At 42.7% G+C, this 10969-nt stretch overlaps 1 pseudogene across 1 annotated transcript; it reads right to left on the minus strand.

Moving 5' to 3' along the window:
• Positions 1 to 9791: 9791 nt before the first annotated feature.
• On the minus strand, positions 9792 to 10425 carry LOC116556133 (annotated as a pseudogene). Its single transcript, XR_004270859.1, has one exon. The product of XR_004270859.1 is annotated as an interferon-induced transmembrane protein 3 pseudogene (transcript).
• Between the last annotated feature and the right edge of the window lie 544 nt (positions 10426 to 10969).

Below are 10969 nucleotides of genomic sequence, written 5' to 3' on the forward strand. Positions count from 1 at the left end.
AAAAAAAAAAAAATGGTAGAGCCATTTGGAAAACTGCATTTTCTCATAAATATTCACCTATCATGTGATCTAAAAATTCCTAAAGAAATGAAATTATATGTCTACAAAAGGTTTTAATAAGAATGTTCATTGTGGCTTTATTTCTTTTGTTGTTGTTATTGTTGGAAAAAGTCTCATTCTGTCTCCCAGGCTGGAGTGCAGGTGCACAATCTTGGCTCACTACAACCTCCACCGCCCAGGTGGAGCGATTCTTCTGCCTCAGCCACCCAAGTAGCTGGGACTACAGGTGTGTACCACCATGCCTGGCTAATTTTTTGAATTTTTAGTAGAGACAGGGTTTCACCATATTGGCCAGTCTGGTCTTGAACTCCTGACCACGTGATCTGCCTACCTTGGCCTCCCAAAGTGCTGGGATTACAGGAGTGAGCCACCGCTCCTGGCTGTGGCCTTGTTTCCAAGGGCCAGAGTTTGGAAACAGTGCCAATGTCTATCAGTAGACTAGACAAATTGAGATTTTTCATAACAGGAGATATTGCTCCGTAATAAAAAGGGACAAACCATTAATTCATACAACAACATCGATGAATCTCAACAATATTATGTTAAATGAGAAGCACCAGACACAAAAGAGTACACACCACAAGTGACTCCACTTATGTGAAGTCCAGGAACAGGAAAAGCTGACCTATGGAAATAGAAACCAGATTAGTCGTTGCCTGTGAGAGAGTAGAGGGAGGGCGGAGCATGGGAAAGAAGCATGGGAAATTTTTTTGGGTGATGGCATTTTTCACATTTTCATTAAGCAACTAAGTAAGTTTGACGAATATACCTACGTATGTGTGTGTATATATATATATATATATATGTACGTATATGTATATATACACACAAATTATACACTTAAGGTCTGTGCATTTTACTGTATGCAATTATGCTTCAAATAATAATAAAATAAAGGGATGAAATGGGTTGCTTCTTCCAGTATTATGCTTTGGCATTGGATGTATTTAAGCTAGACTAATGCTTTTCAGAGATATTATGGAGGGTTCAAATTGGGAGTTCAGATTAAGTAATTAAAAAATAAACTCAGATTTAAGACTTTGATGTGATGCTTGATACATAATGCTGAACTCATCACGTATTTGGGAAAAGGCAAAACCAGCATTCGTCTTCTATTTTGGAGAACTCAACATAGATATGGAAACTTATGTGACCAAAATCTTTCTTGAATCTGTTTACTTTTCTTTTCTGAAATTCTTCCCCTATTTACCATTACCTCTAACTACTTGCCTCCTGAAACACAAACCTTTAGCTGTGCTGTGTTCCTGTATCTTAGAACATGTGGTGTTTGCATATTTCCTTTGTTAAACATCCTCCCTACCCCCACTTCCCATCAACTTCTGCTCTCCTTTGAAACTACACAGAAGTCAACTGTACCAATAAGACTCCCCTGTAAACACTGCAGCCCACAGTTTGAGTCTATGCCCTTACTAGATTACCTGTAGCACAGCAATTATCCCAGGCTAAATGATGCCAAGGTCCTCTCCGGCTCAAAGAGTGGCGATCTTTGAACAGGGGAATCTGGGCTTGAACAATGAAAAGAAACAACCAAGCCATCAGCAGCAGCATCTTCATCAGGTTCTACATGAGGTAGAATGAATGATAGAATATGACCTGGGACACTTCTTCGGTGAAAACTATGTTACTTAGAATTAAGTCAGAAGTTTCAATACCAACTGACTAATAAGAGAACCAGTTGAGATTGTCAAACTTGTATAGACTTGGATACTTGCCATTTTGGAGCTAGATGAGAAAGAATTCAACTCAGGGGTTGCATAAGAATGGGTCTGTGCAGATGCCATGGAACATGGCGGGTTTAAAGAAAATGGGTGAATAAAACTCCAGGCTAAGTGCTGAAGCTAATATTGACTCTCTGTAGGGTCAGATCCTATGTTAAACACTGTGTGTCCATCCACCTTATTTAATCCTCATTGTAACTCTCTGTACAGAGGCTGAGTGCCCAAGATTTCACAGCTAGTGAGTGCTAGAACTGGGTCTCATTTCCAGGTCTATTTGACTCCAAAGTCCATACTGTTACTCAGTAGGCTCTAGTAAGTCCCAGAAAGGAATTGCCAACATCGTTTAGCCCTGTTTCTTGGTTCTACGTACCTTGGCCACCCCAAACTGGCTAACTCCTTTCCTGTTATTTTTAGGATTTCTGGCAAGAGAGGTCTGCAGCATTCCTCAGTAACCTGTCCCAGTGCCTCTAAGACCTTCAGCGTCTGAATACACACTTTTCTTTCTGTTTCATCTGAGTCCTCCCTACTTTTGTTTTATCATTCGTAGGTGAGATAAGGCTCCATTTATACTTATAATTTCAGTGAAAGCGGGAGGCTGCAGAAATCACTGCAGCAGAACTTGAAATATTCTAGTGCATCTTCTGTCTGAGAGTTGTCAGCTTCCTCTAGCAGTGCAGTCTGGAGCCACATGAAGGGGGATTAACGAGAGGACATGAGGGGTCCAGAAGCAAATATTCATTAAAGAGATCAGGAAGCGGGTTTGTCCTCATTAAGGCAAAATCACAGCAGACCACAGAGCACAGTGGAATATGACGCTGTGGTCTAGCCAAGGAAAATGCAAGGAACAAATCTGATAGACATAGGAAACAGCAGGAAACCATAGCACTGTTATGCTGAAGTGACGTAATAGTCTTCTCCCTATGGTCATTTTGCCTAAATCAACTAAAACCAAGTCTAACATATTTAGCACCTATAAGAAACTCATTTCTCCTCCCTCTCCTCTTCTTGTGTGCATGTGACTGTCTTACTGGACAACCTTTGATTTCAAAAGCAGTGCTGTGAGAACCCAGATATGGCTCTTGTTCCAGAGCCTAGCCTCAGTCCTCAGAGCTGGAGCCGCAGACATCACAGATCACTGAGCTGGGGTGTGGGAGGCCCTCGGGCTCTTCTCTTAAAGCTGGTAGAGGGCGGAGCTCAGATATGAACCCAGGCAATCCAGCTCCAGAGCCCGTGCCCCTAACCACTTCATTGCTCCTCAGCTGATTTGTGATAGTGCTATCCCTAATCCTCCGACAAAAAAGAGGTACCCTGAGGGTCCAGCCAGTGGTTTATGACCATTTAAAAATTTCAAGCAGCAGAACTAGCTTTATTATAACTAAAATCTGACATGGAACCTCAATGTATGAAATAGACAAAAGCAGATGTGTGGGTACTAGGGCTGTGGGGGGGCCCATGGTTTCCAAAGCCCTGCTTGCTTAACTCTACCAATCCTTAGGGTTCTGCAGAGCACACCGTGAGAACTACATCACTTGGTTAGCTACTGAGTAAACTGTAAATTGACATGTAATAGTAAATTGACATTTTTTTTCTTTTTATCTCTTTCCATTCCTTTCAATCAGATAAGAGAGATGAGACTCAGGACAAGCCGACAGAACAGAGGGAAAAGGACAGAGCAAAGAGAAAGGGCCAGTACACAGAGCATTATCAGAGAGCAGCTCTGAGCAAGGAACTGGTGGCGGGGCATCATGGTCAAGATGAGCTGTATGAGATCACCCACAAGTACAGGAAAAAGGGACAGGCCATTTGTGCCTAACACCAGCCCCAAGAACTTTTGAAGGAAAGGTAAAGACAGGAAGCCGTGAACTGGGCCAACATATTAACAACTTTCTGCCCTCTAGCATCCCTTCTTTTTGCCTGTGCAACAATCACATGTACTTTGCACAAGTCCAGAAACAGGAACCAGGTTTTCTGTCCTTTGCTTATGTTTGTAACCTTTCCAAGCCTACCTCAGGAAGGATGTCTATTGAGCAGATGGGTTTGTGAAATTTCCTAGCAGGAGGAAGCAGTTTGCTACAACAACAGCTCAGAGGGTTCTTCTGCACTCTGCACTTCAGCAGTTGTGCCAGCTGGGTAAGGAAGAACACAAAAGGAACCAAAGCTGTGGGCTGGTGCATTTGAATCAGAGGCCTCTTTAAATGTAACTGATGGAGAGAGAGATTGAGAGAGGATTATAACAGGCTGCCCAACTACTTAGGTAACCACACTTAGTGGGGATTCCCCAGATCCAGGAGCTGGATTTTAATTTGCCAGGCTCAGAAATTCCATTTTGTCAAAGCGCATGCCCTGATTTGGGCCATTGTCAGTTTCCCGGATATTGTCTATTTTCCTTTAATCCAGTCTTCATTCTTTCTTGCCCTGCCCTGTGCTTCAGGAGACCGCCACTTGGCTTCCAGTTGGCTTTGGCCAATTGTAGTAACTGCAAGGAGATCATAGTGTAGCAAAGAAAGGAGGTCAGGGTAGTTATTCCCCTACTTTCCTGCCTTCCAGGTAGTAATGGGTTAGCTGTGTCCCTTTACTGAAGGCCTGTTCCTGTGGGGCTATTCTCTTTCATACAGCTGTCCTCTCCGGGTGTCAGTAACTCCCATTTCCTCTTGTCTCTTCAGGCTCAAGGTGGTAAAAGTTTCCCTTACTCTTACCCCAGAATGCTGCATTATCTCATGTAACTTTTGCATACTTTATAAAGCATAGCTTTTTAAAACTCTTTTTAAAATATCCAATTGCATATGGCATCTCAGAACACTTCTGCTATTCAGTCAACATCTGTCAAACTGACAGTATGGAAACTGCCCCCAAGACTGTGATTTTTATCCTATAACTTTATTAGCTTAGATTACGGCAAAGAGAATTTCCTCTTCTTTTTTTTTTTTTTTTTTTTTTTTTGAGTCAGAGTTCTCAGTCTGTCATCCAGGCTGGAGCGTAGTGGCGTAATCTCAGCTCACTACAACCTCTATCTCCTGGGTTAAAGCAATTCTCCTGCCTCAGTCTCTCAAGTAGCTGGGATTACAGGCATGTATCACCACGATCAGCTGATTTTTGTATTTTTATATTTTAGACAGGATTTCATCATGTTGGCCAGGCTGCTCTTGAACTCCTGAGCTCAAGTGATACGCCTACCTAGGCCTCCCAAAGTTCTGGGATTACAGGTGTGAGCCACAACACCCAACCGCAAAGAGAACTTTTAAAAGCTCTTAAATTTGTCCTGTATACTATGCTGCCAATTTGAACAAGCTCCCTGCAGATGAACGGTAGTGCCTGGGTAATAATTTTGTTCAATATGCATAGATGTGGCCAGGTACAGTGGTTCACGCCTGTAATCCCAGCACTTTGGGAGGCTGAGGCAGGCGGATCACGAGGTCAGGAGATCAAGACCATCCTGGCCTACATGGTGAAACCCTGTCTCTACAAAAATACAAAAATTAGCTGAGTGTAGTGGTACGTGCCTGCAATCCCAGTTTCTCAGGAGGCTGAGCACCAGAATCACTTGAACCCAGGAGGCAGACATTGCAGTGAGCCTAGGTCATGCTGCTGCGCTCCAGCCTGGCAACAGAGCGAGACTCTGTCTCAAAAAAAAAAGTATAGGTGTTAGATAAACTTGCTTTTTCACTTAATTGTGTAAGAATGTAAAACTAAAACTGTATTAAAATAGTAAATTATTAAGAGTGACTAAATATTAATAGGCTATAGTACAGTAAGTCAGTGCACAGGCTTTCAGGTGAGACAGATAGGGATTCAAATCCATTAACTGTGGCCTTTGGAAAGTTACTTAACCTCTCCCAGACTTGGGTTTCTCATCCACAAGCTGGTCATGATAGTTGAGTACCCACTTCTTACAGGTGTTATGAAGGTTAAATGAGATTCATAAAGTATGAGTACTGTGGGTATTTGAAAAAAATGCTAGTTATTATTATTGCTATTAGTTTTAATTTGCAATTCCCTAATGACATGATATTGAGCATCTTCTCATATTCTTATTTGTGCTCTATATATCTTCTTTGGTGACGTATCATCTGTTCATTTTGTAGTTGGTTTGTTAATTTTTTTATTGTTGCATTTCAAGAGTTCTTTCCATTTTTGATATAGCAGTTCTTTATGAGATATGTCATTTAAAAACATTTGCCTGAAGTATGCTTGTCTTCTCATTATCTTGATACCACTGCTATTAGTAAGTTAAAATAATGATATACTTTATTTCAGAGAATTGTCTTGAGGATTATATGGATTAATAATTTTAAAGTACCTAGAACAGTACCTGGCACCTAGTTACCAGCTATATGAATGTTAACTAATATGTAGGTAATATTTAAGCGTAAATACCTAGAAATAATTTTATTCATTTCTCCCTGTCTTTTAGTTATTCTCAGTCACTCCTCAAACTATCTTTGGATTTCTTAAGTAGAAATGACCCTTCTAAATACTTCTTGAATTTTTTCTTGGAGTCAAAGACCTTCCTGAGCACATGCATGGTTGTTTTAAGTTCTGATTTTTTTTTTAAGAGATGGAGTCTTGTTTTGTTTCCCAGATTGGAGTACAGTGCGATGATCATAGCTCACTGCAGCCTCCAACGCCTGGGCTCAAGCTCCTGCCTCTGCCTCCAGAGTAGCTGAAACTTCAGGCATGTGCCACCACATTCACCTAATTTTTAAACTTTTTGTAGAGATGGGGTCTCACTGTGTTGCCCAGGCTGGCCTCTAACACCTGGCCTCAAGCAATCCTCCTGCCTCAGCCTCCCAAAATGTTGGGATTACAGGTGTGAGCCACCACATCCAGCCCTGATTTTTAATCATTAATCAGCTTGCTGTCAAAAGCTGTCTCAAGAAATTTTCTTGACTGATTCAATCCTTATATTCCAAAATGAGATCTTAGATATATTTTTAATAGAGCAATAGAGCAGCTGAGACTTTCCTTCCTAATCTGACCTCTCACCTTTACCCTATGCCAGCAACATAAATCATGGAAATAAGTGGTTAAGAAGAAGTGTCTAGGTCCAGAGCTGTTTATTATCTGACAATTTAGAGATTTATATCCACTGAATTGAGAGACAGCTCAGAAGGGACAAATGCTTTCTTAACAAAATGAGTCAAGATTATTGTTCTCAAAATGTCAAATTTATGATAATAGAGAAATACAAATTTCTTATTTAGACCAGGGAAATGTTTTTATAGCAATTAATCCTTGAATTCATGACCTGTGTTTGGTTTCAGAGAATAAGGCACCCATGGCCCAGAGTGAACTATTGTTCTGCTTCTACTTCCTTCCCTTATCGTCGGGACTTAAGCTTAAGCTGCCTCCTTTCCTGGGGGAGCCAATGGCCCCTAACACCAGAACCTTCCCCTCCCAGCTGCAGGGCAGGAGTACTGAGCATATGAGTCAAGCCACTGATACCCATGGAGCTTCAGAATGTGAAGCTTACTGTATACAAGAAAAAACTTACGGAGGCTGAAATTTGACTATTTCTTTAGGGAAGGTAGTAGATTCCAAGAGAAAGGGGGATTGGATGGGGAAGCAAGAAGGGGTAAAGGGAAAAGGCTAATAAAAAAGAGAGAGAAGATAGGAATGTCCATGAGGGATGCCCTCCGAAAGCCTAAGCAGTAAGATCCAGCCCTTTGTAAGTGGCACAAAGAGCAAATTATCTGGAAGAGGCATAATCCTTTTTCTCTATCCATGTCTGCTTCCCTCTATATTAGCCAAAAGTCTTTTGGATGTAAGGGGTAGAGACTAAAACCAGCTGAAATGTTAAAGAAAATGTATTGGCTTGTATAACCAAGAAGTCTAGTGGTGATCTAACTTCAGGCCTGACTGAGTCCAGGATTTCAAATTATAAGGACTATTTTTTTTTGTCATTTCTTATTTCTATAGGTGGCTGGTTCTGTTGATTTCACTCAGATTTTGTCCATATGACCCAAAGATGATTACCAATTGTCCCTGGGTTATGCCATCCTTAAAGATTAAAGAGAAAAGAGAGATCCCTCTCCATCATATCATTCAGTCCATATCACTGAAGAGGACTCTGCTGAGGTCACATGCCCCAGTGTTCTATATACAGAAAGATGGGGTATTCGGGTTGGGCAACTGGAGACATGTGCCCAGGTAATCAGCAGGTATGGGGAAAAGACACTTCCTAGAAGGAAGGCTTGAAGCACAGCCATCCCCAACACCCCCTAACTCCATTTGGTTTGAACAGTTTTCTAAACTCTTCCATATAAGAGGCTGTTTTAACATCCATGGCCAGGGGAGGTGGCTCATGCTGGCCCAGTGACTCACATCTGTAACCCTAGCACTTTGGGAAGCCAAGGCAAGTGGATCACTTCAGGCAAGGAGTTCGAGACCAACCTGGGCAACATGGTGAAACCCAGTCTCTATTAAAAATACAAAAATTAGCCAGGCATGGTGGTGTGTACCTGTAATCCCAGCTGCTCCAGAGGCTGACGCATGAGAATTGCTTGAACCTGGGAGGCAGAGGTTGCAGTGAGCCGAGATCGCACCACTGCACTCCAGCCTGGGTGACAGAACAAGACTCTGTCTCAAAAAAAAAAAAAAAAAAAAAACAAAGAAAAAGAAAAATTCCTGCTGTTTTGTTGTACATTTAGTATGGGAAACGAACGCTGTGGGTTTGATGCCACGGTGGGCATTAAGGACAGAGGTCAAGGATCAGGGGTCATCCTCTCAGGACTCTTTGTACTTCATGGTGGACCACTAGATGAAGACGATCTCTGCAAACATTGCAATCTAGATTTTTAAAATCAGAGGGTCACTCAACTGCACCATCTCCCCAACTTGTCTTCTTACCTCCCCAGCTAGTAACTAGAGACACACCTGTGAGACAGAAAAAGAAAGCGTCTTGGTGCAGATTATGTAATTACATCACCCATGTTTATTCTTTCATACTCTCAGTTCCCTAATTTCCTTTCTCTCCACTGGGGTAAAAACCAAAAAGACAGAAAGTAGGGGGACCACAGCCATATTGTTCATAATTCCTCTGTGGCAACTCCGTGAGGCCCCTTATTTTTCAGTGAGGGGGTTTTCTGACAGCTGGCCTTTTAAATTCATCTACTAGATAGTTTAAATTTAATGACCAATTTCTTTTTAATAGCCTTAGCAGGCCCCCCTGGAGTTTCAGTCATTTAAACAGAACATAATAGAAATTTCCAAAGAAATAAAAGGTGAAGCTTCTCACATTCAAACACATTTGCATACATGGCCCATCTCAAAAGCTAGAACTAATGAAATTATGAATGAGATTCTCATTTTTCTATTCTCAGAATCCTCTCCCTCCTGGCATCTTGCAAAACTCTAATCTGAAGTTCTTCCCTCCAGGAAGTCATCCTTGATTAATCACTCCCAACTCTAATTACGTATTTCTTTATTATATAAACAATAGCTGTGGATACAGTTCCAATTAGGTTCACCTTCTCTCACTCATATATGGATTTGAAGTTTCCTGAGTCTTGGAATGTGAATATGTTCTTGGGCAGGGATCTCTTCTGTCTCTGTGTAGCCATTCCTTCCCTCTGTCCTCATACCCAGGACTGCTTTAAGCAAAGACAAAAGAGGAACTTACTGGTATAACAAAAGATCCCAGGCCCTGCAAATTGCCAGAACTGAGGTGCAATTTGAGTTCTGTCGATACTAGCTATATGGGGAAAAAGAGTTAATTATTTTAAGGCCTAATTTTCTTACATGAAAAAATGATAAGTTCTTTAGGGCTTGTGTGATAATTCAATAATATATGTGTTCAAAAGCACTGAAGGATGCTTGTAGATCTTTTTAAAAGTATTTATTTCCTTTGTGATATAATTGCAGAAGCTACTGAGTCCATGAAATATCTTTTTCATCTGTTGTTGACATCTGAAATGCTTTTCCAGAAGACAAGAGCCTTTTATGCCAAGTTAGAAATAAGATTGAGGCCAGGCACGGTGGCTCACACCTATAATCTTTTTTTTTTTTTTTTTTTTCCAGGAGCACGTGCACTTTATTGAACTCGACTGTAGAAAAGTGTGTGAGGGTAAAGGGCTGATACAGGATGGGCTGGGGGCAGGGCGAGGAATGGAAGCTGGAGTACATGGGAGACAGGTCAGGGGCCGAGCCCCTGGCCCGGGCGATTCCTCTGGATCTACTGATAGACTTGCAGAATCAGTATTGGGATGATGATCAGCAGAATGGTCATGATGATGCCCAAAATCAGGGCCCAGATGTTCAGGCACTTGGCGGTGGAGGCATAGGCCTGGGCCCCGGTCAGGTCGCCAACCATCTTCCTGTCCCTAGACTTCACGGAGTAGGCGAACGCTATGAAGCCCAGGCAGCAGGAGTTCATGAAGAGGGTGTTGAACAGGCACCAGACGACGTGGTCCGGCACGGAGGCCTCGCTTCAGATGTGGATCACGATGGATGTTGGGGGCGCAGGGTTGTGGGGCGCCCCCAGCGCAGGCACCTCATGTTCCTCCTTCAGCATCTCACAGTTTGGGGGAAAGTGGGTGCTGGCGGGAGTGAAGAAGGTTTGGACAGTGTGGTTCATGGTGTCCGGGGAAGACCGGCCGTGGTGGGGTTGCTGGGATGCTTCTCAGTGGGCCCTCCTATAATCTTAACACTTTGAGAGGCTGAGGCAGGTAGATGACTAGAGCCCAGGAGTTCGAGACCAGCCTGGGCAACATGGTAAAACTCTATCTTTACAAAAAAAAAAAAAAAAAAAAAAAAGTACAAAAATCAGCTGGATGTAGCCTGTGGTCCCAGCTACTTGGGAGACTGAGGTGGGAGGATTGCTTGATCCCGGGAGATGAAGGTTGCAGTGAATCAAGATCATGCCACTGCACTCTAGCCTAGATGACAGAGTGAGACCTTCTCTTAAGAAAAAAGAAAAAGAGGCCTGGCGCGGTGGCTCAAGCCTGTAATCCCAGCACTTTGGGAGGCCGAGGCGGGTGGATCACGAGGTCAAGAGATCGAGACCATCCTGGCCAACATGGTGAAACCCCGTCTCTACTGAAAATACAAAAAATTAGCTGGGCATGGTGGTGCGTGCCTGTAATCCCAGCTACTCAGGAGGCTGAGGCAGGAGAATTGCCTGAACCCAGGAGGCGGAGGTTGCGGTGAGCCAGGATCGCGCCATTGCACTCCAG

The sequence above is a fragment of the Sapajus apella genome, unplaced genomic scaffold, assembly GCF_009761245.1.
Source record: "Sapajus apella isolate SASKATOON/1434 unplaced genomic scaffold, GSC_monkey_1.0 scaffold16, whole genome shotgun sequence".
NCBI lineage: Eukaryota > Metazoa > Chordata > Mammalia > Primates > Cebidae > Sapajus > Sapajus apella.